Consider the following 26,068-nt stretch of genomic DNA (forward strand, 5'->3'; position numbering starts at 1 on the left):
AGGTTCAGCTTTTTTGGATCTCCCAGGAGAATCATTGGCCCACACTATTTGAATGACAGCCTCTTCAACTTCTTTGGGAATTTTTCCATAGCATTCCTGTACAAGTATAGCAGCTGCTTCAATAATTTTAGATTCTGGGATTATTACTTTCACTCGCCACTCCTTGGAAAACCTAATTTCTGCTTCCAAATTTTCCAATAAATCTCTGTCCAATAATGGCATTGGGGAATTTGGCATATACAGGAACTGGTGAGTGACCCAGTGTTTTCTCAATTTAAATTTCAAAGGTTGGAGAAAAGGCCTTTTTTCACTTACCCCTGTAGCTCTGATCACATTCACGGTGTCTTGACTCAATTTACCTTTTAAAGTATTTAATACAGAACATGTTGCCCCTGTATCAACCAGAAATTCAACATCATGATTCCCCAGCTTAGCTACAACCGAAGGCTCTGCTGGGGTAGTTACCTTCGGTCCCCGCCAGTCCATATTTACAGTTAGTTCCAGAACTGGGGCCTTCTTTTCTGCTCATGATGGACACTCATTTTCCAATGCCCCCGCTTTTTGCAAATTGAGCATTGGTCCTCAGCTAGGGGAAAAGGGGGGCCCCGTTTTGATGTGTCAGATGACTCTCCCTTATCATACTTCTTCTTGTGGTGGGGTTTATTATGTTTATCTTTGTCTGCTAAGTCTCTGTTCTGGTATACCTTCCAGACTACATTCAACAATTTGCTTATGTCCAGTGGCCCATCTATCTTTTGCAGCTTTTTCTTTATGTCATTAGCAGATTGACCTATAAACAGGTAGGCCAGGTGGATCTGCTGCTCAGGTGAATCAGGGTCTAGGGCAGTGTATTTTTGTGCAGCCTCCTTAAGCCTATTTAGAAACTCGGGGGGGCAGGGGTCTCATTTGGATTTTGTTTGATCTCATACAGCCTAGCCCAATTCACTGCTTTAGGAACGGCATATTTTAACCCAACAACCACCCATTTCTGGTATCGCTTCAGCTTTTGCATCTCTTCTGGGACACTGGGATCCCAGCCAGAGTTTGCTAGAGAATAGATGTCATTAACTGACCCTTGGAGACTCCCAGTTGCAATTTGAGTTTCTATAGCAGATATAGCAGCTTTGTTGACCATTTCTCTCTCTGTTTTATCCAATAATTTATCTAGCATAATATTTAGATCACCCCAATCTGGGTTTTGGGATTTTATGGCCATTTCTACACTCATAGCTACTCTCTCTGGGTTGTCCCTGTACTTCCCATTTGAGTTTTTCCACTGCTGTAATTCTCCAAGGGAAAATGATGTCTTTATATAAATCATTCCCTGATTTCCCACATCCTGTCTGAGAGGTGCTTCTAATGCAAGTTCTTCCTCCCTCTCTTTATCTGCTTTGGACCTTGTGTGTTTAGCGATGGGACTGACTGCTTTCATAGCTTCTAGGGCTATCTTGCCCCTTCTTCTACCGCCCTCTCCATGGGAACCATCTGTATTGGAATTATCCCATTCGCTTTTAATTGAAATTGCTTCATGGGTTTTAAAGATTGTTCCAGCTGAATGTTGATCAGGAACTGTCTTGCTTCTTGTGGCACTGGAGGGGTAGGGAGGCAGGGGCTGCAAGCAGCTTCTCCCGTCCCTAGCTCAGCAAGAGGCGCCTGGGTCGGGGCCATCCTGTCTGCCCTCAGCTTTAACACTGGCCGCGCCGCAGGGTGGGGAAAGTGACCGGCTCCTCCTGTCTCTGGCTCAGAAACTTGGAATTCGCTGCACTGGCGAAGGTACTCAGAACTGCCCTTCCCCATTTCTGCCTTCACTTCCGTGTTCGGGGAACTTGGGGAAAGGTGGCCAGCCCACCCCTTCCCCTCCCCCTTCCCCGTCTCTGCCTCTGGAAAAGTCAGGGGGTGGTGGCCAGTCCGCCCCTTCTCTGCTTCTGGGGCGGTAAGGGGGTGGTGGCATAGCTGCATCTCTCCCGCCTCCATGCCCACCCTCCCCCCCTGAGGAGGCTGGGGGGAGGGAGGCCTCACGCCGCTCCTCTGGCTTTGAGTTGGCCACTCGCTCCCTCCCCCACCCCCGCTTGGACAGCGGCGGAGGTGGTGGGGACGGCGGGGCTACCAGCAGTGCCACTACTCCTCCATCCCACACTTGTGCAGAGCCACCGCCCCTCCACTTCCTGCCCCCACCTCCACCTGTGCGGGCTGCCCGGGTGGTTGAATGGGGGAGAGACCTCCCCCCCCCATCACTCAAAGCTAGGGCCACCATATCTAGATCTGTCATATTGATTTCTCTGTCCGTATTAGTATGTGAGCTAGCTTGCTGCGACTTTTTCTTTCCCTTTTTCCTCCTCAAAGTCATTTCCATATTACTTCTGTCTACTACATATGCTTCTTCCCTGTTCAGATACATAGTAAAAAGTTCTGCATATCTTAGTTCATCAAACCTATGTAATGATCTCAGTTCTACTATCAGGTCAGTAATGATGTTATTTTCCAAACTCCCATAGCGAGGCCAATTTCCTTGACTTAATTTTAAAGTTGGCCAAACTCGTGTGGATAGTCTGATCAATTCTCAGGTGTTCAAAGTAGTTTTTCGCCCTGTCAGCCATTTCCAGTGTTTTATTATCAACTTTAACAAGCTGTTAGGAGGGACTTTTTCATTTTCATCTGAAAAAACACCACCCATGTTTGCTCATAGACAGAAAAACTCTACCAGAGGGAAGCTTTTAACTCCGGAATTCAGCCTGGAATCTGGCCTCGGAATTCTGACTTCCCAGGCAGTTTATCTAGCTTACTACACAACACTTTAAAACAGCACTTTAAAATACTAAAAAGCAACTAGTTTTAGCAAACAGTAAATGCGCACGCACAAAAATCTGGTCTCAACAGGATGCGAGCCCACAGCCTCCCGACGTCCTAACCAACCAACCAACCAAACTCTCAAATATCTGAGCCACTCCTGCGGCTATGTGGAGTGCAGCCTCTGGGCTCCTGTGGACTTCACGGAGGGCGTCCCCTCCTTTCCACAGTTTGCAGAGGAAAGGTTTAAGCTTTCCCCTTTCATGGGCTTCTCTGCCCCCAACCTTTTCAACCCCCTCGGAGATCTCCTTCCCTAGTGCTAGCACAATCTCTGTAATACCGGTCCTCTTTTACCTCACCTTCCTTTCCGTGCTTCTGCCTTTCTGTGCTGGGTCCTAAAGTCCTGGTCACAGTCCTGGATTGTTTCTCCAGCCCCTCTGTAATTTGCTGGCAGAGAGAGGGGCAAAGCAAGATGTGTTCTAACCCAAGACTGTGAGTTTCAAGGTCTTTAGGGTCCCTTCGTGGTCGCCAGCAACTGATGCCTTTTCCTGGTCTTAAAATCAAGAGTCAAACACGGTTAGAAGAGGAAAAGGGATTTTACCTTGGTATTTATTTTAAGCATCCTTAGGTGCACGCGTCCAGGTCAAATGCACCAAAATGTACACTGCAATGCCCCCCCACAAGATCTGGTATAACATTCTAGGTCTTACTAATTAGCATATCTATCAAAGATTCCCCAATGAGAGGCTCGAGTGAGCCCCCCTCCCCAAGGAGCCTTCCCCTGGATGGTTCTATCTTAGTTTACAGAATGTGTTCTGGAGAGGACCTTGGAGTCTGGGGCACACTATCCTCTACCTACGAAGCTTCTAAAAGGTTTAGTCTCTCAGCTTGACAAACAAGTCCAAGAATGTAGGCAAAAAGCACTGAGAATACAGAAGCTGTAAAAAAGGTATAACGGGGGTATAAAAGAAAAGGCAAAAAATCTTCATGGCATCAACACCACTGCCAGTCCTAGTAGAGATTGGTGCTATGCACTTTTCTTTGCAGATCTACATACTATGGCCTTCGGGCACTCTGGCAGCCTGAATCTAAACTGAAGGGTTGTCGCAGCGGGGATTACTGCAACAAGTATATTTCAAACCAGGAGTCCCGTGGAAATGAAGTATATATGGACAGATTCGTGGTAGATGTTTCAGAGATGTTTATTTCTCCAGCCACATGGCCGGGGCTCTGCTCAGGAACTCCGCAGTCATGGGACCCAAGGGTCCTTGGCGTTATCAGGGAACCCAAACCAACCAATGGGGAATGAAGCTGAGCAGGGGCAGGGAAACCCCGTGTCTCCCCCCCAGGGCCCATCTCCCAGGGCTCCATGGCAGGGGGGAAGGGACCCCAACAAAGGGTTTCCAGCTACGGCCCTATTAGCGAATGAGAAAAAGTAAAGAATGTTTCCCTATTGCCTCTTGGTAGGTAAACGTTTGAAAATTAAAGTTTTAATTTGTTGCTAACAAAAAATTTAGAAACTGCTTTAATCCAGAAAAAGAGGCACCCGGCTGAGTGTTATTACCAGAACTTGTAGTCAATACGAGCGAGCTAGTATCAGACTGGGGATAAAGCAGGCAAGAGAACAGTTACTCTTGACACATTACGCGAACTAGCTGCAGACTTTTGATATATGAGGTGAGCTTTTGATACCCCAAGCAAGCAAGCAGTAAACTTTTCCACACATTAGGCAAGCCAGCCAATGAACTTTGTGAAATGGAAATGACGATGGCTCCTCTCAAACCCTACATAAACAAGTGCCCATCTGGTCACGCATAGGGCTGCGCAACCACAATCTAGATAGTGCTGGAATCTTTGCTGTGCTGTCCTTCACTGTCCTGGCTGCTCCTGCCAAGCTGCTCATGCTCCCCCACACACTACCACCCCTTGCCCTGCCACAGGTGCTGCTACTGCGGCCCCTCTCCCTCACTGGCTCACTTGACTGCTCTCGGAGAGACCAGGGAAAGACCCATTGCACTCGGAGTAGATGTCCCCCATCACAGTCTATAAGCCAGAGCTGGACCTGTGGTGGTGGTAACCCCTTTCCTGTATTTCTCATAGTTTTTCTGGACGTTTTTCCTACTTGTCAAGTTTCTCTCTTTCTTGCCTCTTTTCTATAAAAAAATAAAGTTGTATTATCTCTTTGTTTCCCAACCTTTAACTTCATTTGTGTCTTAATCTTGCTTTTGCGTATGTTTAGACCTTAGTTCTTTCTGCAGTTTTTGATCGAGGCAAACATGCCTTTCTTCTCCTTAACTGGACTGGAACAGAATCAAACGAAGAAATGTGCCAGGAGAGAGAGAGCTTTTGCTGACATTACTCTTCCTGACATTTGAAAACTTCCCTTTGCACCACAGGCAGGCACCACTCACTATCCTCTTAACAAGTTGGAAACCACACATGTACTGTGACAATTTGCTCTTTAACACACTTTTAGTCTAGCATAGGTTGAGTTTGGTCTGCTAGAAAGCTGAGAGACAGAAGTACGAGTGCAGCAACCACTTCTGTCCTGAGCCTTACCTTTGAACCCCTCCCTTGAGTTGCATTACCTTGCTCACCCCTCACCCACCTGGAATACAATACTCTATTTCTCCTGGCATTTCCTCCCCTAGCCCTGACCTGCCTGTTCCTCCTAAGACACTGAGACTCTTCACATACCCACAGTGCTTCCAGAGCTCATGAGAGGCAAGCCAGGAGAGCTTCCATCCAGCCAGACCCGTCAGTCCAGGCGGCTTTTACCCAGCACCAATGTCTTGTTGGCATTCTTGGATTTTGGACAAGCAATCCACATTTCGCCTTTACGCTCCAGGACCAGAATGACAGTTCTTTTGCATAGGAAAGAAAGCACACAGCACCAGTGTTGGAGGTGCAGATAAGAAGCTGCCTAGTGAAGGTCAAGGGCAACAACAACTTTCTGCCCATTTGGTGTGGAAGCACTTCCTCAATTTGGACAGTTAGGGAGTTGGTATCTGTCTTGGGATGGTGGTCTCCTGAAAGAATCAATTTGGCATGTGGTTTCCACTTCTCAGAGGTGGCCCTCTGAAATCCTGGCTTCTTTTGAACAAGGTAAGCAGCAAAACTCAGTCTTGTTGTGCAGCTGACCTAGTGCCCCGGGCAAGTAATGCCCATTAACAGTGTTCCGGCACCTTCGTATGAGATCAGTCCCTGGGGGTTTTGTATTTTGGAAGGGGGGAGGATGTAATTTCTTTTGAGATGGGCTTATAGTTCCTCTCTTTGGCAAGGAAAGCAAGTTTGGATCCACACGTTGGGTGGTCATAGCGTATTTAAAGGCTTTTCCTAAGAGGTAGTTCTGTGGGCTAGAGCTGTTGAACTGTTGCGGAGGGAATGCAAAAGCCAAGCTGTTGAGCTTTTTGTCCTCCGACCTTTAGAGTCTGAGCAGTCCCTAGTGCCGTTCAGTTTGGATCCTGACTCTGTGAGACTAAAGGATTATGATGAGGGGGTATGCTGCTACCTCTTTGGGTGCAGCTGAAGTTGTAAGCAGCAAGAGCTTTCTCAGCTGGCACTTCTGTGAGCTCTGTTTTTGCTAGGTGTTTAGAAGTTTGTAGCCAGACTGTGCAAGAGTGAAAAGATTTCCTAGGACAAAAGAGTTCGTGTTGCCGTTTGAGTGTGGTACAAATAGGAGTTAGTTCATGGAAGGGGAAGATCAGCAAAATCTTTTTGTCCTGACACAGTGGACTTGAGAGCAGTGACGTTTTCAGCTTGGCTCTGCACTTGGGATAGTTGAGAGCAAGGAGAGGTGCGTATCCTCCTTTTGCAAGTCGACAGCGCCATCATGTGGTTGTTTTGATGAGCGCTGACAGTACCCAGGGAAAAGCCAAGCGCTTTTCTGGCCCGGCTGATCAGGAATCCCTTCAAAACATCCAGCAGTTGCTCGCAAAGAAAAAGGCCTAGAACAAAAAGCTAGTGCTTGCCTTCATCCTCCCCTTGCGGGCTGTAAAAGATGCCAAACACACTTAGTGATTTGCACTTTCTTTCTCAACTATACAGCTAGCATCCCATTCTCTCAATTTGGCAGAGTCCATCGCTTAAACAAAGCGTTTCCAGCTGCAGTTCGGACTGAGAGATGTGCCAGGACAGAAAGTATTTGCTGATCTTCCCTCTTGCCTGTGAAAACTGATAGTCACTGCAATCACTTTAACACACCTTCAGTGTCGCCGAGTCCCAGCAGCTGTATCTTACAGAGACGGAAGTATCAGGACAGAAGACATTCCTAAATTACCCCCTTCTTCTAGCAACCCCGAAACTGCCCACAGTGTGCTGGGACTACTCACCTTCCTTCTCAAATATATGTGCCATTGCACTTTTCCACTTCTGCAGGTCTTTTTCCAATGTCCAGCAGATGCTCCTGTAGAAAAAGGCTGTAGAAGAAAAAGCCAGTGCTGGGCTTCACCTTTCCCTTGCTGCATGTCAGCCACAAGAAACTCATTGGTGTACGCTGTACTTTCCTTCTCTGTTACATCCGCCACCGAGTTCTCTGGATCTTGGAGTCTAAAGCTTACCAGGATTTTTTTCATTAGAGCTCAGATAGGAGTGTGTGCTAGACCAGGTAGCTTTTGTTGAACTTCCCCCCTACAACTGCTAAGGTGAATTTGGGAGGCAGGCGAGTGGCAATAATGTTCCTCTTGCAGCCTGTAGGCTGCACACACAAGCATGGTGCTCTGCCAGCTTCATTCTTTGCTTTATGAAACATCACGCACTTTCATTCTCCCTCACTGTGACTAGTCGTCTACTTCTCACATGGAACCCTGTGCTGGCAGTGAAGAGCTCCAGCTCACTGCTTCTGCCAAAACGCACCTGTGCCATGCACTTTCCTTCTCAGCACTGTGTACCACCACATCCTGTCTCTCTTGCAGTCTGACTCTAAACAGAAAGCTTTTCAGCTATGTCTTGTGCAGAGAACTGTGCCACCACAAGGAGTTTGCCCGGTGCTTGCCCCTGACACATGGAAACTTGCATTTGCAGCACAATCAAGTGGCAGTCCTCTTTCCTTTACAGCCTGTAAACCGCTGCTAGATCGCGGTGCTCTCTGCATGTTGCTTCTCAGTTGGAAGTATCACTGGGCACAGTACAGCCTTGCAAGGACCAAAGGTGCAGACAGACCTCTTGTACGTGCCAAGGTGCCAAGACATAAACATGTTGTTCATTACCCTTTTTTGTCGCCCAGATTGTGGTGGTTTCTTGAAAGTCTTCAACATAGAAACACTAATCCAGCAAGTGCTTCTCTTCTGGTGCATATAGCTGAGCTAGAACTAGATAGACACTTTGGACTCTGCGAAACCGAAAAACTGTGCACAGCACCCTGGGGATGCGTACAGCGTACACACTGAAAACAGGCAAAGCTGAATGTCATAGGCGGGCTTCGCTTCCTTGAGTTGTTGTATAGGAAGAACTGCGGGCTGTTTCAAGGTTAGAATCGGGCATCTGGGAGAATAAAAAAACTACACGTTCTAGCTAGCTTAGAAGGAAGGACCACAGCCCCCAGAGTGTGCTGTGTACTTGAAGGGCTGCCATGAGAAGGGGTGATGCAGCAAGTGCTTTGGTCCTGACTGTAGCTTTGTCGAGACGGACATAATAGCACGACACTTGTAATCTAAAGCTGAAAAAGTTTTTTTATTTTCTCTACTGCTACTCTTATACCTCTTTACAATTGCTGTGGCTTATTGAGATTGGCTGCTTAGCAAACAATGACAAGGCTGTCTAACAAACAATGACCATTCAAGCAGTAAAACAATTAGCTATACAAGCAAAAGTATAGTTATATATTATCTGCAAGTTCTTTCTTGTACACACTTAATGTCCCATAACAAGAATATCCTCTCCTTGTGTCCAGAACATCTTCTTTCATTGATTATCTTCTTGGCTTTCTTTGTAGGTTTCACTGAAGCTGCAAAATTTCACGGTAAAAAATCTCACAGGTAAATTCTGGCTGTCTTTAGGTTTGACTCTGTGAGGCTGTCAGTCCAGCTGTCAGTCTCATAACCTGACATCTTTTTCTCTGGGCGAAGTGATGGGCACTTGGAGAGGCTGAAAGTACAGGATGGTACCAAACTGAGCACGAACGTGCAGCAGCACACCATAGGCAGTTTACAGGCAGCAAAAAGCTGTGAAAGCCACTTGAACACTATCCAAGTGCAAGTTAGCAATTGTATAGTCAGTGAAAGAAACTTCGCGCAATTTCCTTCTCCCAGAGTGTGAGATGTCTACTTCTAGCCCAGAACACACTGTTCAGCTGCCACAGAAGCTGTCCAGCACACATAAGGCAAAGAACGCAGCTGCAAAGCACAGTGCTTCTGTACACAGTGTACCGAGTTGCAAAAGTGCAGCCAAAAGCTCGTTCACAATGTCAGCTGAGAATGGTCTTGCTGCTTCAACATGTAACTCTCCCACGTTGAAGTCCATCACACCACCATCGACACTTTCATACACCTTACAGGGTCTAAGCAGTAATATCGCTACAGAGAAGTAAGCATCAAAACAGAAGGCTTCCCTAAGTTACTCGCTTCTCTTAGCAGCCATGAAACGTGCACAGCATGCTGCCGCTCTCTACCTTCCTTCCCAGATAGATGTGCCGTCACATTTTTCATTGTTGCAGCTCTGTTGCAAACATCCAGCAGGTGTTCCCATCAAATAGGCTTGAGAAGAGAAAGCCAGTGCTGGGTTGTACTTTCCCCTTGCCGCATGTCAGCCACACCAAGCACACGTCTGCACTACGCACTTACCTTTGCAGCACCTTCTGCTCTCAGAGGTTTTGAATCTCAGCGTCTCAAGCTAAACAGAATTGTTTCTGCTTATGGCTCAGGCAGGCATATGTATGAGCACAGATAGCTGTCATGGACCTTTGGCCTTACAACTGATAATGTGAATTCGACAGGCAAGCAAGTGGCAATAATGCTCGTCTTGCAGCCTGTAAGCTGCAGACACAAGCGCAGTGCTCTGCGGGTTCATTCTCAGACTTATGAAGCATAATACCTTTTCATTCTCCCAGAGTGCCAAGTGTCCACCTACTTCTTGTGCAGAGCACAGTTGTGTATGAAAAGACATGGACACGATGGTCTCTGCAAATCTGAATGTGCGTGACCTTACCTGAGGAAAATTGCAGAGCCACAGAGTGAGACTGCAGTTTATACAACGCAGTAGGAAAGAGCATTCCGCTTGTGGGATGAATATATGTTTCCATGCCTATGGTGCATGGTTTGATTAAGCTCCTTGTCTTGGCGCATTTGTCTGTGTGAGATGTAGCTGAAAACCTTTCCGTTTAGAGTAAGCCTGCAAGAGAGAGAGAGAATGTGATGGTAGGTAGGAATGAGAAGGAAACAGTCATCAAAACAACCACACGATGGCGCTGTCGACTTGCAAAAGGAGGATACGCACCTTGCCTTACTCTCCACTATCCCAAGCGCAGAGCCAAGCTGAAAACGTCACTGCTCTCAAGTCCACTGTGTCAGGACAAAAAGATTTTGCTGATCTTCCCCTTCCATGAACTAACTCCTATTTGTACCACACTCAAACGGCAACACGAACTCTTTTGTCCTAGGAAATCTTTTCACTCTTGCACAGTCTGGCTACAAACTTCTAAACACCTAGCAAAAACAGAGCTCACAGAAGTGCCAGCTGAGAAAGCTCTTGCTGCTTACAACTTCAGCTGCACCCAAAGAGGTAGCAGCATACCCCCTGGCATCTGCATTTTCTTTCTCAGCTCTATGTATCTCATCATAATCTTTTAGTCTCACAGAGTCAGGATCCAAACTGAATGGCACTAGGGACTGCTCAGACTCTAAAGGTCCCAGGACAAAAAGCTCAACAGCTTGGCTTTTGCATTCCCACTGCAACAGTTCAACAGCTCTAGCCCACAGAACTACCTCTTAGGAAAAACCATGAAACCCACTAAGACTACATAATGTGCGCAACTAAACTTTGTGGTTTTGACAAAGAGAGTAAAACTATAAGAAATGTCTTGCCTCCCCATGGTACCTTATCATCTTCTTCCCAAGGAAAGGTCCTCTGAGTCATTTGGCATTGCCTCATCTTCAGTACAATTGCCTAGTTTTTTGTAGATACCCTTGCTTTGCCTTCCCTTGCCTACATCATCCTTACCTACGTCTCCCTTGCCCTGCCCTCTCTACAACTTCTTTGCTTTGCTTTGCCTTACCTACCTCCCCTTGCCTTGCCTGCTGCCCCTTGCCTTGCCTTGTCTTGTCTTACATGCAGGCAAAGCAATGCAATAGAAGTGTAGGCAATTCCAGGCAAGTCAAGGGAGAGGTAGGGAAGGAACGACTGGTGAGGGGAAAGTAAGTTGGGTGATAGGTGAGAGAAGGCCCAGAAATTGTAGGCAAGGCTGGGCATAGGAAGGTAAGTCCAGTGATGGGTAGGCCAGGCAGGGACAGGACAGGCTAGGCAAGGCGTGGCCAGGCAAGAAAGGGGCAGGCAAGTCAAGGCAGGGAATGGGTATACAAGGCAATGCAAGGCAAGGGAGGGGGAGGAAAGTTGGATGTGGGTGTGTGTGGCTAGGCTAGGCCAGGAAAGAAAAGTATAGGCAGGTTGAGGTGGGGGATATGGGCATGCAGGGGGACAGGAGAGGTAGCAGAGCAAGGCAATTGTTTACTTTGCAAGGCAAGGCAAGTGAGAATTAGGCAAAGCAAAGAGAGTCCTAGGAGGAAAAGGCAAGACAAGGCCAGGAAGAAAGAGGTAAGGAAGTCAAAGTAGGGCATGGGTGAGCAAGGCAAGGCAAGGCGATGGAGATGTAGGAAGGGTAAGGGAAATACATGGATATGTCAGTAATGCAATGCAAGGCTGGGCTCTGCAAGGCAATGCAAGTTGAGGGATGATCCAGTATGGCAAGGAAATACAAGGTTGGGTAAGCAATTCAAGGGATGTCAAGGCAGTGGTAGGGAAGGCAAGTAAGACCACTGAGGGGACAGCAAAGCAAGGTAATGCAGTGGTAGGCAAGACAAAGCTCAGAAGTTGTAGGCAAGGCAGGGCATAGGAAGGTAAATCCAGTGATAGGTAGGCCAGGCAGGGACAGGGAGGGCTAGGCAAGGCAAGGCATGGCAAGAAAGGAGCAGGCAAGTCAAGGCAGGGAATGGGTATACAAGGCAATGCAAGGCAAGGGAGGGATAGGAAAGGAAAGACAAGGCAAGTCAAAGGGAAGGAAGGCAAAGCATGGCAAAGCCAGGGAAGAAAGGAGGAAGCATGTCAAGGCAAGGGATGTGTATGAAAGGCAATGCAAGGGAAGGAAGGACTAGGTAGGGCTAGGCAAGTCAAGGGGTGGGCTTGCAAGGCAAGGCAAATGAGAAGTAGGCAAGACAATGAGAGTCATAGGAGTGGCAGGCAAGGCAAGGCAAAGCAAGGCCAGGGGAAAAGGGACATCAAGGTGGGGGTTGGGTGAACAAGGGAATGCAAGGCAATTGAAGTAGTAGGAAGGGCAAGGAAAGAACACAGAGGAGTCAGTAAGGCAATTAAGGTTGGAGTCAGGTGAAGCAAGGCAAGGGAGGGGATGGCTATGCAAGGTCATGCAAAGCATGACACAGCTAAGCAGGGCAGAGCAAGGGAAGGTAATGGAGTGCTAGGCAATGAATGGCAGGGCACAGCAATGGAGTTGTAGCCAATTCAAGGCAAGGCAAAGAAAGGGTAGGAAAGAATATGAGTGATACACAAGGAAGGTAGGTCAAAGGAAGAACAGGACAGGCAAGGCATGGAGAGAAAAGAAAGGGGAAGGGAAGTCAAGGCAAGGGATGGGTATGAAACACCATCCAAAGAAAGTGAGGAGTAGGAAGGGAAAGACAAGGTGGGGAAGCAGCCAGTAAGGCAGTGCTAGGTTGGGGTATGCAAGGCAAGGTATGGGTAGGCAAGGCAAATGAAGGAAATTAAGGTAAAGGCAAGGCAAAACAATGGCAGAGCAGGAGGAGTGGTAACACAAGGCAAGAGAAGGATTGGAAAGGCAAGGCTAGTCGAAGGAGAGGAAAAGAAGGGGAGGCAAGATGTGGGAAGAGAGCCCTGGTAGTTAAAGGCAGGGGATGGGTATGAATGGCAATGCAAAGCATGACATGGGTAGGCAAGGCACAACAAGGCAAAGGATGGAAAGAAATGGCAAGTAAAGGCAATAGAGTAGGCAAGAGAAGGCCCAGAAGTTGTAGGCAAGCCAGGGCAGAGGAAGGCAAGTGCAGTGATGGGTAGGCAAGACAAGTCAAGAGCAGAAAGAAGAAGAAAGAAAGGCAAGGACAGGGAAGAAAGGGCTAGGCAAGGCAAAGTGGGGAGTGGGCATGCAGGGTAATACAAGATATTTGCCTTTCCTTGGCCTGCCCTTTTTATACTTTCCTGGCTTGACTTTGCCTTCTATGCCCATCCCCTCCCTTGTCTTTCCTTGCCTTTCCTTGCCTTTCCTTTGCTTCTCAAAATTTGCATTGCCTTACTGATCCCTTGCCCTTCCTTACTTTTCAGTACCTTGCATTTACTTGCTCACTCATCCCCTACCTTGACTTCCCTACTGCTTTTTTCCTGGCATTGCTGTGTATTACGTGTTCCTCTTATGACACTCATTGCCTTACCTATCTAGCACATCCCTTGCCTTGCACACCTACCCCTTGCCTTACCTTGCACTGTGCTGCTTAACACTCCCCTGGCTTGCGTTGCCCTGCACGCTCACACCCCACTGTGACAATGCCTAAGGATTTCTTCCCTGGCCTGGCATTGCCTTGCCTTGCCTGCCCTTCTTTTGATTTCCTTTGCCTTGCCTACCCACACCTTGCATTGCATTATTGACCCCTCTGTATCCTTCCCTTGCCCTTCCTTCCCGTCCATTGCCTTGCATTGCCTGGCTAACCTGCCCCCCACCTCGACCTCCCTAATGCTTTTTGCCTGTGCTTCTCATTGCCTTTCTTAACCCTCCCTTACCTCTCCTTTGCCTTTCCTGCTCAGCCTTGCATTTCCTTGTCATTCCTGACAATCCCTTGCCTTCAACCTTTGATCACCTTGCCCAGGCTTCCAAATAATTCCCTTGCACTTCCTACCATGGCATTGCCTGGCATTGCCTTGCTCACCCCTCTACCACCTAGACTTCCCTAGCCCATTTTTCCAGTTCTTGCCTTGTTTCCTGCTCCTCACTTTGCCTTCAGGAGCAGATTAGAGGCGACCTGTGCAAAGTCAAGGCCAGCCAGACCTGTCTGCCCTGACAGGTTTTCTCTGGCAGAAATACTATGATGTAACACACTCACCTTGCCTTGTTAGACCAACAATTTCCTTGCCTTGCCCTACTAACCCTCCCTTGCCTTGTGTTACCTTGCATGCCCATCCCTCACCCTTGGCCTGCCTACTGCTTTCCTCCTTGGCCTTGACTTGCCAGGCCTACACCTCCTTTTAATTTCCTTGCCACTCCTACCCAACTTTGCATTTCTTTGCCATTCCTGACTATCCCATCCTTTGCCTTCCTGACTCATCTGTGTCTATCCCTTGCCCTTTGTACAACTCTATTGCCTTGCACTGACTTGCTCACACAACCCCCACCTTGACTACACTATTGTTTTTTTCTTGGCCTTGCCGTGCATTGCCTGTTCCACTTAGGACACTTATTATCTTGCCTATCCCTCCCTTGCCTTGCCTTGCCTTTCCTACCAAACCTTGCATTTCCTTGTCATTCCTGATCATTTCTTTGCTTTGCCTTGCTTTCCCACAATTAGCATTGCCTCTCTGCCTTCCCTTCCCCTTCCTTCCCTCCACTGCCTTGCATTGACTTGCTCACCCATCCACCAACTTGACTTCCCTACCCATATTTTCAGGTGCAGACTTGCCTTTCCTTCTTCTAGGACTCTAATTGCTTTGTCTGCCTCTCACTTGCCCTGCCCTGCCTTGCCTCACAAAGCCACCACTTTATTTGCCTTGCCTTTCAACCCCTCTCTTGCCTTGCATTACCTTGTTCACCCCTCCCACAACTTGACTTCAAGACCCCTTTCCTCCTGGCATTTCCTGGTCTGGCCTTGCCTTGCCTTGCCCTGCCTGCTCCTCCTAGGACTCTCAAGGCCTTCCCATACCCCGAGTGTGTCAAGAGCAGATGAGAGGCAGCCCAGGGCAGGTCATGTCCAGCCAGATCCATCTGTCCAGGCAGCTTTTGTCTGGCACCAGTCCCTACAGGGCTTGAATTTTGCACAGGCAATCCACATTTCCCCCTGGGCTCTGGGACTAGAAAGACAGTTCTTTTCCAGAAGAAGGAAAGCACGTAGCCCCAGTGGTTTAGTGCAGATTAAAGGTGGCCCATGTGAGACCAAGGCCCATGTGAGACCCAAGCAGACCAGTCTGTCCTGGCTGCTTTCATCTGGGAGTAATCCTAGGCTGTATTGAATTTCAAATGTGCAATCTGAATGTTGGTCTTGCCAGCTGCAGCAAGGCCCTTGGAAAACCATGGAACAAGGAATCCAGTGCGTGGGAGAACTGGCTGTGCTAGAGATAATTTTCTCAAATAACAACCAAGGCACTTAAAGTCCAGATTTTTAAACATGTTTAATCACTGCTGTGATTGAAACTTGCATGACTCGGGCCCCAAGCATACTCCCACTTCCTAGCGATGCTGCAATGGGATGAGGAAAATGAGACAGTGGGTGCCGGGACAAGAAGGCTCCGGACACATGAAGATGCTGTCCATGCCCTGACAGGAGCCCAAGTCTCAGCCATGGAAACAGACCTCACTGAGTGTATGCAGGAATTGGAAGAGAGGATTGGAGAGAGCCATCAGAAACTCAGAAAGGCGCTTAGCGAGGACATTTTGCATGGCTTGCCAGTGCAGACCAGGGTCTCTGCTCTTCAGTGAGTAGCTGAAGCTACTGAGGGACAAGGTGGATCAAGTCAGGTTGCAGACCTGAAAGCCATCCAGCTGGCTATGGATATCGCTAAGTAAGAGAAGTGGCCAGCACTCTACCTCTACACTGTCTCATGGATGATAGCAAACACTCTGGGGGGATGGTTGGCATGATGGAAAAAGGCCAGTTGGCAAGGCAGAGAGAAACCCATCTGGTCTGGCGAAGCATGGCAAGACATCTCTGTCCAGGTAGAGAAGCTGACTGTGAAAGTCCATCATAGTGGATTTAGTGCCTAATAGTTGGGCTAATGAGGAGCATTGCACCAACAAACAGGTGGATTGGGCTGGCAATATTAAAGTGTCACAGGTAGATCTGGATTGGCAACACAAGGGAGAGTTATTTCTGGCTTGCTGGGTCCATGATGCCTGACATCATCAGGGAAGAGATGTGACATACTGATGGGCTCATGACTAAGGGGTGGACTTAACCATGGATACTATATCCTAGGTAATCCATGATTGTGAAACGTGTGCTGTGATCAAGAAGTCCAAGTGGGTAAAGCGCCTGTGGTATGGGGGGCAGTGGTCCAAACATAAGTATGGGGAGGCCTGGCAGATCAATTGCATCACATTGCCACAAATGGCAAGTGTTAAATGCTCACAATGGTAGAAGGCACCACTGGATGGCTGGAGACCTACCCTGTACCTCATGCCACTGCCTGGAACACCATTTTGGGCCTTGAAAACAAGTCCTGTGAAGACATGGCAAAGCTGAAAGAATTGAGTTGGACAATGGAACTCATTTCAAAAACAGACTTATAAACACCGGGGCTAGAGAACAAGACAAAGCAAGGGGTGCTCAGGAATGGCACAGATATACAGGCTTGGGTAGGAAAGGCAAGGCAAGGGAAGAGAGGAGAAAGGCAAAGCAAGGCAAGGGAAGTAAGCAGTAGGCAGGTCCAGGTGCAGGATGGGCATGCAAGGCAATGGAAGGGAAGAGAGGTGTTGCAGAGCAATGCAAGGCAAGGATTGGGTTTGCAAGGCAAGGCAACTGCAAGGTCGGCAAGGCAATGAGAGTCATAGAATGAGCAGGCAAGGCAAGGCAAGGCCAGGAAAAAAGTAGTAGGGAGGCCAAAGTGAGGAATGGGTGACCAAGGCAATGCAAAGCAATGGAGTGGTAGGAAGGGTGAGGGAAGAACATGGAAGGGACTGTAGGGCAAGGGAAAGTGTGGGAGAGTAAGGTAAAGTGAGGGATGGTCATGAATGGCAATTATATGTGAGGTTGGGTAGGAATGGCAAGGCAAGGTGAAGGAGGAATAGGCAAGGCAATGAGAATCATAGGAGAAGCAAGCAAGGCAAGGCAAAAGCCAGTAAAAAAGAGGTAGAGAAGTCAAGGTAGGGGTTGGGTGAACAAATCAATGCAAAGCAATGGAGTGGTAGGAAGGGCGAGGGAAGGACATGAAGGGGTCCATAAGGCAAGGCCAGGTCTGGTGAAGAAAGCTGCTTCCCTTTTAACAGAGTAGGTTTCAGTAATTCAACTACTGCTGTTCACAGCAGGGAAATTGCAAGAGAGGAGAAAGCTGGAATGTGATTTTGAAACTGGAATTCATTTGAGAACTAGTCATCTCTGGACTTCTGTTACCATCCGTGTGTTGTTAGATAGTATTATTAATAGGAGTATTTAACATTTTTTAAAATACCACTGTCAAAATACTGTGTCAGAATCCAGTACCACAAACTATTCACTGGACCACGAAGTGTTATTTAGTATCTCTTAATTATCTGCTGTCTGGTTATTTTAATTTTTAATTTAGCATGTGGATTTTATACCACTCTGCATATCATGAAATTATATTATTATATTTTATGTATAGTTATATGCAGTTAATGCAGTATATGCAGTATATTCTAGACAAAATACAGAATCTAAAAAGATACTAATAAAGCTTCCAAATGACTCAGATTTTAGTGCTTAAAAACTAACATCCCCTCCTCTGAATCTGGCTCCCAACCTGAGTACTGACTGACTTACCCTAGTTTCTACAGGAGTAAGAAAATGTTGCAAGACCAAATTCTCATACTTGCTTTAAATTTAAAAAACCACATTTTGTAGACTTCTAAGACCCCAGTAGTGCTTTTAGAAATATCATTGCCTTGATGGAATATGCATGGCTGGCGTATGGCTGTGAATGCTTTGAGGGAAAAGCAGGACTTTTCAGTACAGTTTTGACACAAAAAGTTATTATGGGTGCATGATTTTACGGCTTTGAGTCAGATTAGTATGTCAAACAGGGTTTCATGCCATCTGCTCAGTGATACTGCTGTGGAAGATCAGGCTTGTTTAGGCTATACAATAACAGCAGTTTCCTGAAAATCAGAAATCCTCAAATAGAGAAAATGTGATACGCTGTCCTTCTACAACATTAAAAATATTCATTTGAGAATGTATATGCTACTTGTTGTACTTAGTAATAACTATCTTTATTTAAGATCCTCAGGCCAGCACTCTCATGAATGCACAAATAATCAGTGAGAACAAGCCCAGGGGGGATGTTTCCACAGAACTAAGCAGGATGAGGCTTTTCCAACCTAAATGGTTCTATGATTTATGACCCTTTGCAGGACATGGGTATTTTAAAGCATTATTTTATTCATCTTGGAATGGTATTTCCTTATTGTACTGGAAGGTTTGCTTTTGGGGGTTTAGTTAAAAAAGCAACTCACACTGAACATATTGTCAGGATGTCACTTGGCTTTCAGAGAGAATGTGCTAAGCAATAGCTGTTGTACAGGACTTTATTTTGGAAGGGAATAACCCCTTCATCCCACTGGCTTAGCAGATCAGAAGTACATGCCACGATGAAATATATGCAGTGTTAAAGCTGGGTCTTTTCTCATCCTTTCTTTTGCAGTACAAAGATAGCGAGAGATGGGATAAGATAACGGGGTAAGAGTTGCTCTACATATTCTATTAGTAGGACATTGTTTCTGTTCCTCCCTTGGCCACTAAGGTGCTGCATGGCCCTGGGGCTTCTCCCTTGTTTCCTTGTAACTTATGAAATTGTGATTTGGGCACTGAGCCATGACAAGTGCTAGTAAACCTGGTTTTACCTGACAAAGAAGGGGGCTGACTATGAGCAGCCTGTGAATTGAAAATGCAAAAGAAATAGGTTAATATTAATTAGAAGCATAAATGATTATGCTGCATTTGCCCCATGCTTGAATAATTCTCAAAATTATTGTTACTACAGTGTGTAGTTTAATGATTTTCACTTGAGAGGGTAAATTTATTTTTCCCCTCAGACTTTTCTCACATGTTTCTTGAACTGTAACTAAAATCTTTTTGGGAAAAACAATGAGGAGGAACAAGCAGAGCTGAGGCAGCTGGAAGTGCAAATATTCAGAAGGAACTGGTCTGGAAACTGTATCCTGCTTTTTAAGGAGTGTGGTTTTCCCTCAGCATTAATAGCCTTTCTCCAGTGGCATCTGCCTACAGAAAAATTATAGTCAAATTATTGTTGAAGTAGTGATTTTATTTACAAAACATGCTCCTAAATAATACTTTTGGCTGAATGCAGATGAAATCCCTCATGAGAATGCATGTTTTGGAGAAGACATGGAGCTCTCTCTCTGTTTTTAACTTTCTTTTGTGTTAGACCATTGATTTTAAATCTTCTTTTGATCTGTGAAATCCTAAAAAGTGCCATAGTGGGTTCAGTAGGGCAAATGTACTGTGAAGAACAAACCACTTTTACAGTTGTGCTTTGCAGGTCCCTTTAAAATCTCTGTGTATTCCCAGATGGATCTGTGGATCCTGATTTGAAAGTCACAATGGCAAAGAATCCAGCCCCTTTCAAAAGCAAGGGTTTAAAACACAATGCTTTCTTCTCAAGACAGATTCTTGCCCTCTTTTGTGTGTGCGTGGTCTTATGGAATATTAACTTTAGGAGCCAAGATCTTGGTTGAAATCCTGTAAGCATTTGATCTTCATTTAAACAGCTGAGCTGAGTTGTGTAATCATTTATAACAAATTATCCACAAAATACCTTGGATTACTCTCTAAAGCCCTAATACTCAAACCATGCCTTCATAAATTTCAACTTTTAGGTGTATTCCCCCGACAAACTTTATGTAAATAAAGGGGTTTTAGAAGCTTTACATGAATATTCATAATAAAAAAATAAATATACTATATAAACAGTCCAAATGCCATTTCAGTGACTTCTTCATGAAACATAAGACTGTACCAATTCAGAGCTTCTATTTCTTGAAAAGGCCAGATGGGGAGCACAGTTTCTGGGAGATGTTGCTTTGTGGTTTTTTGTTTATTTATAGTTTGGTTTTCTTCTCTATCAGATCTCATTGCTATGAGAATCCAGGTAAATTGGGAGTTGAAACCAACATTCAGTCCTTCACTTGAGCCTCCAGCCTTTCAGATGAATATTTGAGACATGTATTATTATGTAGGTCTGTAGCATATACTAATGTCTGACACATAAGGAGTCTTTTTCTCTCCTGCATTTGTTTGATCCCACAAATGGTGTCTATAGAGTGCTTTGGTAATGTAATTAAGCAGAAATATTTTCCAAAATGACAAAACCTCAAAACGACATGTCATTTTGTATTTCAAAGGGTGGAATTCCTTGATTTCCATTGATGAATATTCCCCAATATATTAAATATATTCATATCTATTATGGTTTAACATACTTCTCAACAATACTAAATTCTTAACTGTAGTCATTGCAAGTATTTTGTCTCTCCTCTGTGGCCTTTCAAATGAAACAAACTTGCTTCTGCTTGCCCTGCTGTCTGCCATCTTGCTCCCCATTTTTTCCATCAAGTTATTAATAAATAATCTAATACTAAGTGCCCTGATGTCTGAACTCTCCATTAACCTCTCCCCACTCTAACAATAATCTGTTTTCTAATCTTTTGTTTCCTCTTACTTCATCAGTCACTTTTAAATCTATGAAAGCATCGAATAACCTTCCATCAGATTTTCCAGAACAGAAATGGAGGGGTTTTACTTACTAAGAGTGTAAAGATCAGTTTGGACATTCTCTCGTTTAGCCTGTGCAAGCAGGCACCACATAGGTGATTTCCTGTCTGTGGCATGAGTAGCTAAGAAGATCTGCTCTCAGACGTACTCACTGGTTTGGTACCGGATCATCCAAAAAATTCCCAGCTTCCCAGTAATACAATCCGGGTCTCTAAAGAAGAGAAATCCCCAGCCTCCACAAGGCGTGCTGGGTGTTATGACCAAAAATCAAGGTGGGTTTGTGATAGCAGTTTCTGCGCCCCGGCACTCTCGAGTGGCCATGAGCCCCTTTCACAAGCCAGAGGCGATAGAGCAAAATATCTGCAGTATGTCTGAATTTTTTCTAGGAATATTTGGGCTTTGTACTAACTTTTTTCTCTTACCCCTTCTCCAAGGTGGCTACTGATTTTTGAAAGGCAACCTGGAAAAAAAATCAGAAAGTCCTGTTGAGCAGAAGAGCTGCTTGGAGGGCAGCTGGTCAGAGCAATTTGGAGTGGGAATGGGTTTTTCACAGCATCATATTGTATTCTGCCACAGCAGAAGTGATCTTAGGGGGGAGCAAAAAGCAGTGACTGAGGTAGAGGGACCTCCTTGGGGGCAGGCTGAAGCTGGGCTGGGCCATGGCTGAACACGAGGACAGGTGTGCCCAGCTGGGCAAAAGGCCAATCATACCTGGGCTGTCCCAGCCATGGGGTGGCAGCAGTGACTGTCCCCTGTACTGGGCACTGCTGAGGTAACACCTTGAGTCCTGTGTACATTTCTGGGCCCCTCACTTCAAAAAGGACATTGAGGTGGAGCTTGTCCAGTAAAGGGAAACAAGCCTTGTGAAGAGTCTAGAAAACATGTCTCGTGAGGGGTGGCTGAAGGAGCTGGGGGTTTTTAGTCTGGAGAAAAGGAGGCTCAGGAGGAATCTCATTTCTCTCCACAACTCCCTGACAGGAGGGTGGAGTGAGGTGGAGCCGTTCTCTACCATGCCTGCAGCGAGAGGACCAGAGGAAATAGCCTTAAGCTGAGACAGGGAAGATTCAGATTAGATACTAGAATTTTTTTTTCACTGTTCAGGCATTCAGGCACAGTAAGGGGCTGCCCAGAGATGTGCTGGAGTCACCATCCCTGGAGGTGTTCAAGCTGTCTGGACCTGGCAGGGGGTGACATGGTTTAGTGATTTAGGGGTTACAGTGGCAGTACTGGGTGGACAGTTGGACTGCATGATCTTGAAAGTCTCTTCCACCCTTGATGACTCTGTGACTCCATGATCCTGTGGGCCAGCAGGTTGTGTTGGGACCAGCAGAGCCCAAGTCCACGTAAGAATGACAAGAGATTGACCCCCAGTTCAAGGCTGATGGCGTAGTTGGGGACAGCAGGGGTCACAGTGTGGCTGTGTCACCCTGCAGCTGGGACAGCCTGGACAGGATCTCCAGGGACATGCTGAAATGGGAACCTTTAGCACGGCCTTGTGCAGGGCTGAGGCACATATAAGAAAATGTCCTGACCGCTCAGTAGTACGTCCTTCCTTCTGATTATTTTCTGCCATAAAATACATACTACTATTCCTACATCTTATAATAATCATCAGTTACATAGATCAGAAAATAAAAGTATTTTCTAGTACATATGTATAGTATACCAGTAAAACTGCTTCTACCCTGTGCATCACATTTCTTCAGGGAAAACCTGCACTGAGGTGTCACAGCTGTGTGCCAGGATAACCAAAGAACTGACGTGACCTGTCACAATACTTCTGTCAAATCTGCCATCAGACCCAAGTCTCCCTGTTGCAACACAGATGGATTCACTGCATCTGTGTCTGTACTACTCAAACAGCCTCTTTCTAATGAAGATCTTTCTGTTCTTCTGTTTTCCTTTTTTAAGAGTACAAATGCCTGTCCTGTCTTTGCTGCACCAGCCCCTCAGGGTTTGCAGAGTCCCACATACCACCGTGTGCCCTGGAAAAGGTTGTGTCTGCCAAAGAAAATACCTGAGAGAAATAGCTGGAGTGGGATAAAGATGCTCAGGATTTGTCAACATGAAATATCTTTTTTCTGCTACAAATGGATTATTATGAAACTAAGAACACTATTTCCCCCTTTATAAGCTGCCCTTAAAACAGGGCATAGGAGAATGAAAATCTCCTTTAGGAAGGTGAGAGAATATGTGGATTTGTTTTGTTTTGGTTTTGTTTTTTAAATCTTTTGACACAATGTCATAGTTCAAACATCAAAGCAAATGGTGGCAGAAGTCACCATAGTAACAAAACCTTCATCAGTGAAAGACTTTTCAAGAAGTGGTGATTATGTCCTGCATGTAGAAGAGAATAAGACCTTCATTATATTCAACCTTTGAATACTTTAATTTGTACTTTGCTTTAAGGGAAAAGGCAAAATTAAGAGGGAAAACAATGGGTAGAATTGCATTAGTTCTCTGGAGTGGATGGTGGAGTACAACAACCTTGTTACCATATTTCTACCTCAAAAAAAGAGCAATGGTAAAATATTTCCTCATGCATTTTTAAGGTTATAAAAAATGAATTACTGTTTAGTGATGGTAGTAACATTCTTTCTTCCTTCAAACCCTCTAATCCCAAATTAAATCCTGAAAGCAGCAAAACATTAAAAAAGTCTTTAACCAAGAGGTGGCTAAGCTTTCTCCACAGCACATGTGCCAAAGGACAAGGGAACTCTTTTCTGAGGAGCCTAGGGCTGAGAGGGTGTCGCCTGCCAGCACATGGTATAAGGTCCAGGTGGGAGTCTGAAGGACCTTGAGGCTTTGGGAAACTTGCTGGAAAGCTGAGGGTGTGCTGGATTTTGGGACACCACCACCTCAGGCTGATGGTTCTACAGCCCCTGAGAGGCTGATCCATTTTCCAAAACAGCTGGACTTGCATGCTCCCAAAAATGAGAAAAATAAACCAATAGCACACACTTCTGTTGCTGCCTGACGAGTGAAAATTTTGGTAACAAGCTGTTTGCAATGAGATTTTTAGGATCTGAAGTGTCTCTGTACATTCTTGCTCTGAAGCAGAATGAAAGTCTGTTTGAATGGATTCCCAGAGAAGATGAGATGGCCTAATAATAGTCAGATTTAAAATCAACCAAGCTAAATTTTAAATTTCCCATTGAAAATATTTTTCATGAACATTTGAGGTTTTGAGAGGAAAATGAATTTGTATTTTAAAACTTTAACCAACTTGAAAAAATAATATGGAGCCTAAGTACCAGCCACCAACTAGCATGCCAAAAGGAAATAGCTTTGAGAAGTACTTCAGACCCCAAAACTCAGTGGAGCCGACTTTCTGGAGAAGTTGAAATTCTCTAACATGTTGAATTAAAACTATAGGTTCTGATATTTGATGCAAAATTACTGTAATTTGTGGGTTTCTTCTTCTTTATTCAGCTCTATTAATAATGTCCAGACACAAGTATGAATTCAAAACAAAGAAAGGTTTAATCTTTTAGAAAAACAGACAAATGCTTAGAAAGAACGTCGGCTTAATTGATTTTCCTCTTACTAAACACATTTCAAATTCTCCTCTTTTGCTGTATGACATCCCAATGCCTTTTGTATTAGGCAGTCTATGAATAGTATTTTCATCTTCCTATAATTCAAAATCAAGATTTTCCTACTGGGACTGCAGAGATAAATTATTCAGCCTGGAAGCACAGTGTTTGTGACTGATAGGTAAATCTTTGTAAAGGGAAGGCCTGGTAAAATCATGGCTCCGGCTTGTTACTTGGCCTAAGTAGAAATGGACTGTGGGAGAATGACTCAGCTAGAATAGAGGAAGTGAGGCATGCTGCATGAATGCTTCGTGCCGGCACCGTGGTGTATGGTGGTTGGTTAAATTTGGTTTGTTGTGCCTTAAAACTGTGTAAACTAACAACCGACTAATGGCATAAAAAGGCTGGGTTTTTATAAACAAAGTTCCTCCTTTGCACCTGCCTGGGGACTCCTTGCTGCTCCCTAGTGTTACATCTGGCGCCCGAACGTGGAAAACAACCCTATGATGAAGAGCGAACCTTGCCCAGGACTGAAGCCCCTATGCCCCAGGAGCGGCCCTGGCCCGTGACCTACACCAGTTCTCATGGACCCCCCCCAGTGGGCCCAGGCAGTGCCCAAGCCCATGCAAAGGACTCTGGGAGTGGCTCCAGGCAGCGCATCCCTATGGTGAACTCTGGTGGCGAGCTGCAGCGGCAAACCCAGGCAGCACGCTTAGACAACCTGAGTGAACCCTCAGCTTCACCTTATCAAACTTCAGTGCACACATTTGACACTTTGAGGTGAGCTGCAACTGATAAGCTGTCTCTTGAGCAGAAACAGACCCTAGAGACCATGCGGCAGTTTTTATGAAGGCAGAATGGAGACGTTTCCTATGCTAAATTACTTTCTTTCCTAGACTGGCTTTCTATGCATATCAAAGACCTCCTGCTAACTAGCATTTATCACCTAGATGCTTGGCAAACAGTTGGGCAAAAACTTTTCTATCTTGTGAGTGCGGGTGATGTCTGTGCGTCCAGGCATCTTGCGACTTGGGGAATTATAATATCAGCTCTGTAGCGGGTTCCGTTCGTAAACCGGGTGGAAACACCAACTTAGTGTAGTGGTTTGGCTCAAAATATCCATGACTTCCTTTTTTTCCTTCTGTGAGATAAGAATTAGGAGAAAGCAAAGCAGGCAGAAAACTTAAACAGTTGCAGTACAAAGAAAGAGTTTTATTACTAATAGTATTAAAAGTAAAGAGAAGTAACAAGAAATTAAAGGAAACCCCCTCCCCTTTCCAGCACTTTCCTCATTTTACCCAACTCACACAAAGGGTAACAGAACATGGGGTGTTAGTCAGTGTTGCAGTTCTTCGTAAGTCTCTTTCATATGTTTAAGGATAAAAGGGTTTTCTTCAGCTGCACATGGTTCCCAAACTGCCACCAACAGCAGACCCGCCTGGAAAGAAAGAATCTGCTGTGGTGTAAAGCATCTCTTCCATGAAAAAATCTCACAGTTCCTTCACACGGCCAAACATAGGCGATCACATGGGGTTATTAATGTTTTTAAGGATGAGTTACTTTGGCCTGAACACAAAGGCTTTTTTTCGCCACAAGTACCTAAAAAGCCTCTCAATGCTTCTATATAGCCTGGCATAGGCACTCCACAATTTTCACGGGCCACACGTGAATTTTTCATCCCCCCCCCGTACTTCAAATGGATTAAAGAGACAAACAGTTTGTGATATTACAGTTTCTTACCACGGCATGCAAGAATTTTTTTTTAAGCTACGCGCGAGAATCGCGGCACCGCCCTCTTTTCTCCCGTCGCCATTTCCAGCTCCGTCTCACGTGACTCACTTTCTCTTTCTCTCTGACTCTGAAGCCGCCATGTTGAAGAGTGTTCTTGTTCAGGCTTTA

This window comes from Corvus brachyrhynchos, unplaced genomic scaffold (assembly GCF_000691975.1).
Source record: "Corvus brachyrhynchos isolate BGI_N302 unplaced genomic scaffold, ASM69197v1 scaffold517, whole genome shotgun sequence".
Lineage (NCBI taxonomy): Eukaryota > Metazoa > Chordata > Aves > Passeriformes > Corvidae > Corvus > Corvus brachyrhynchos.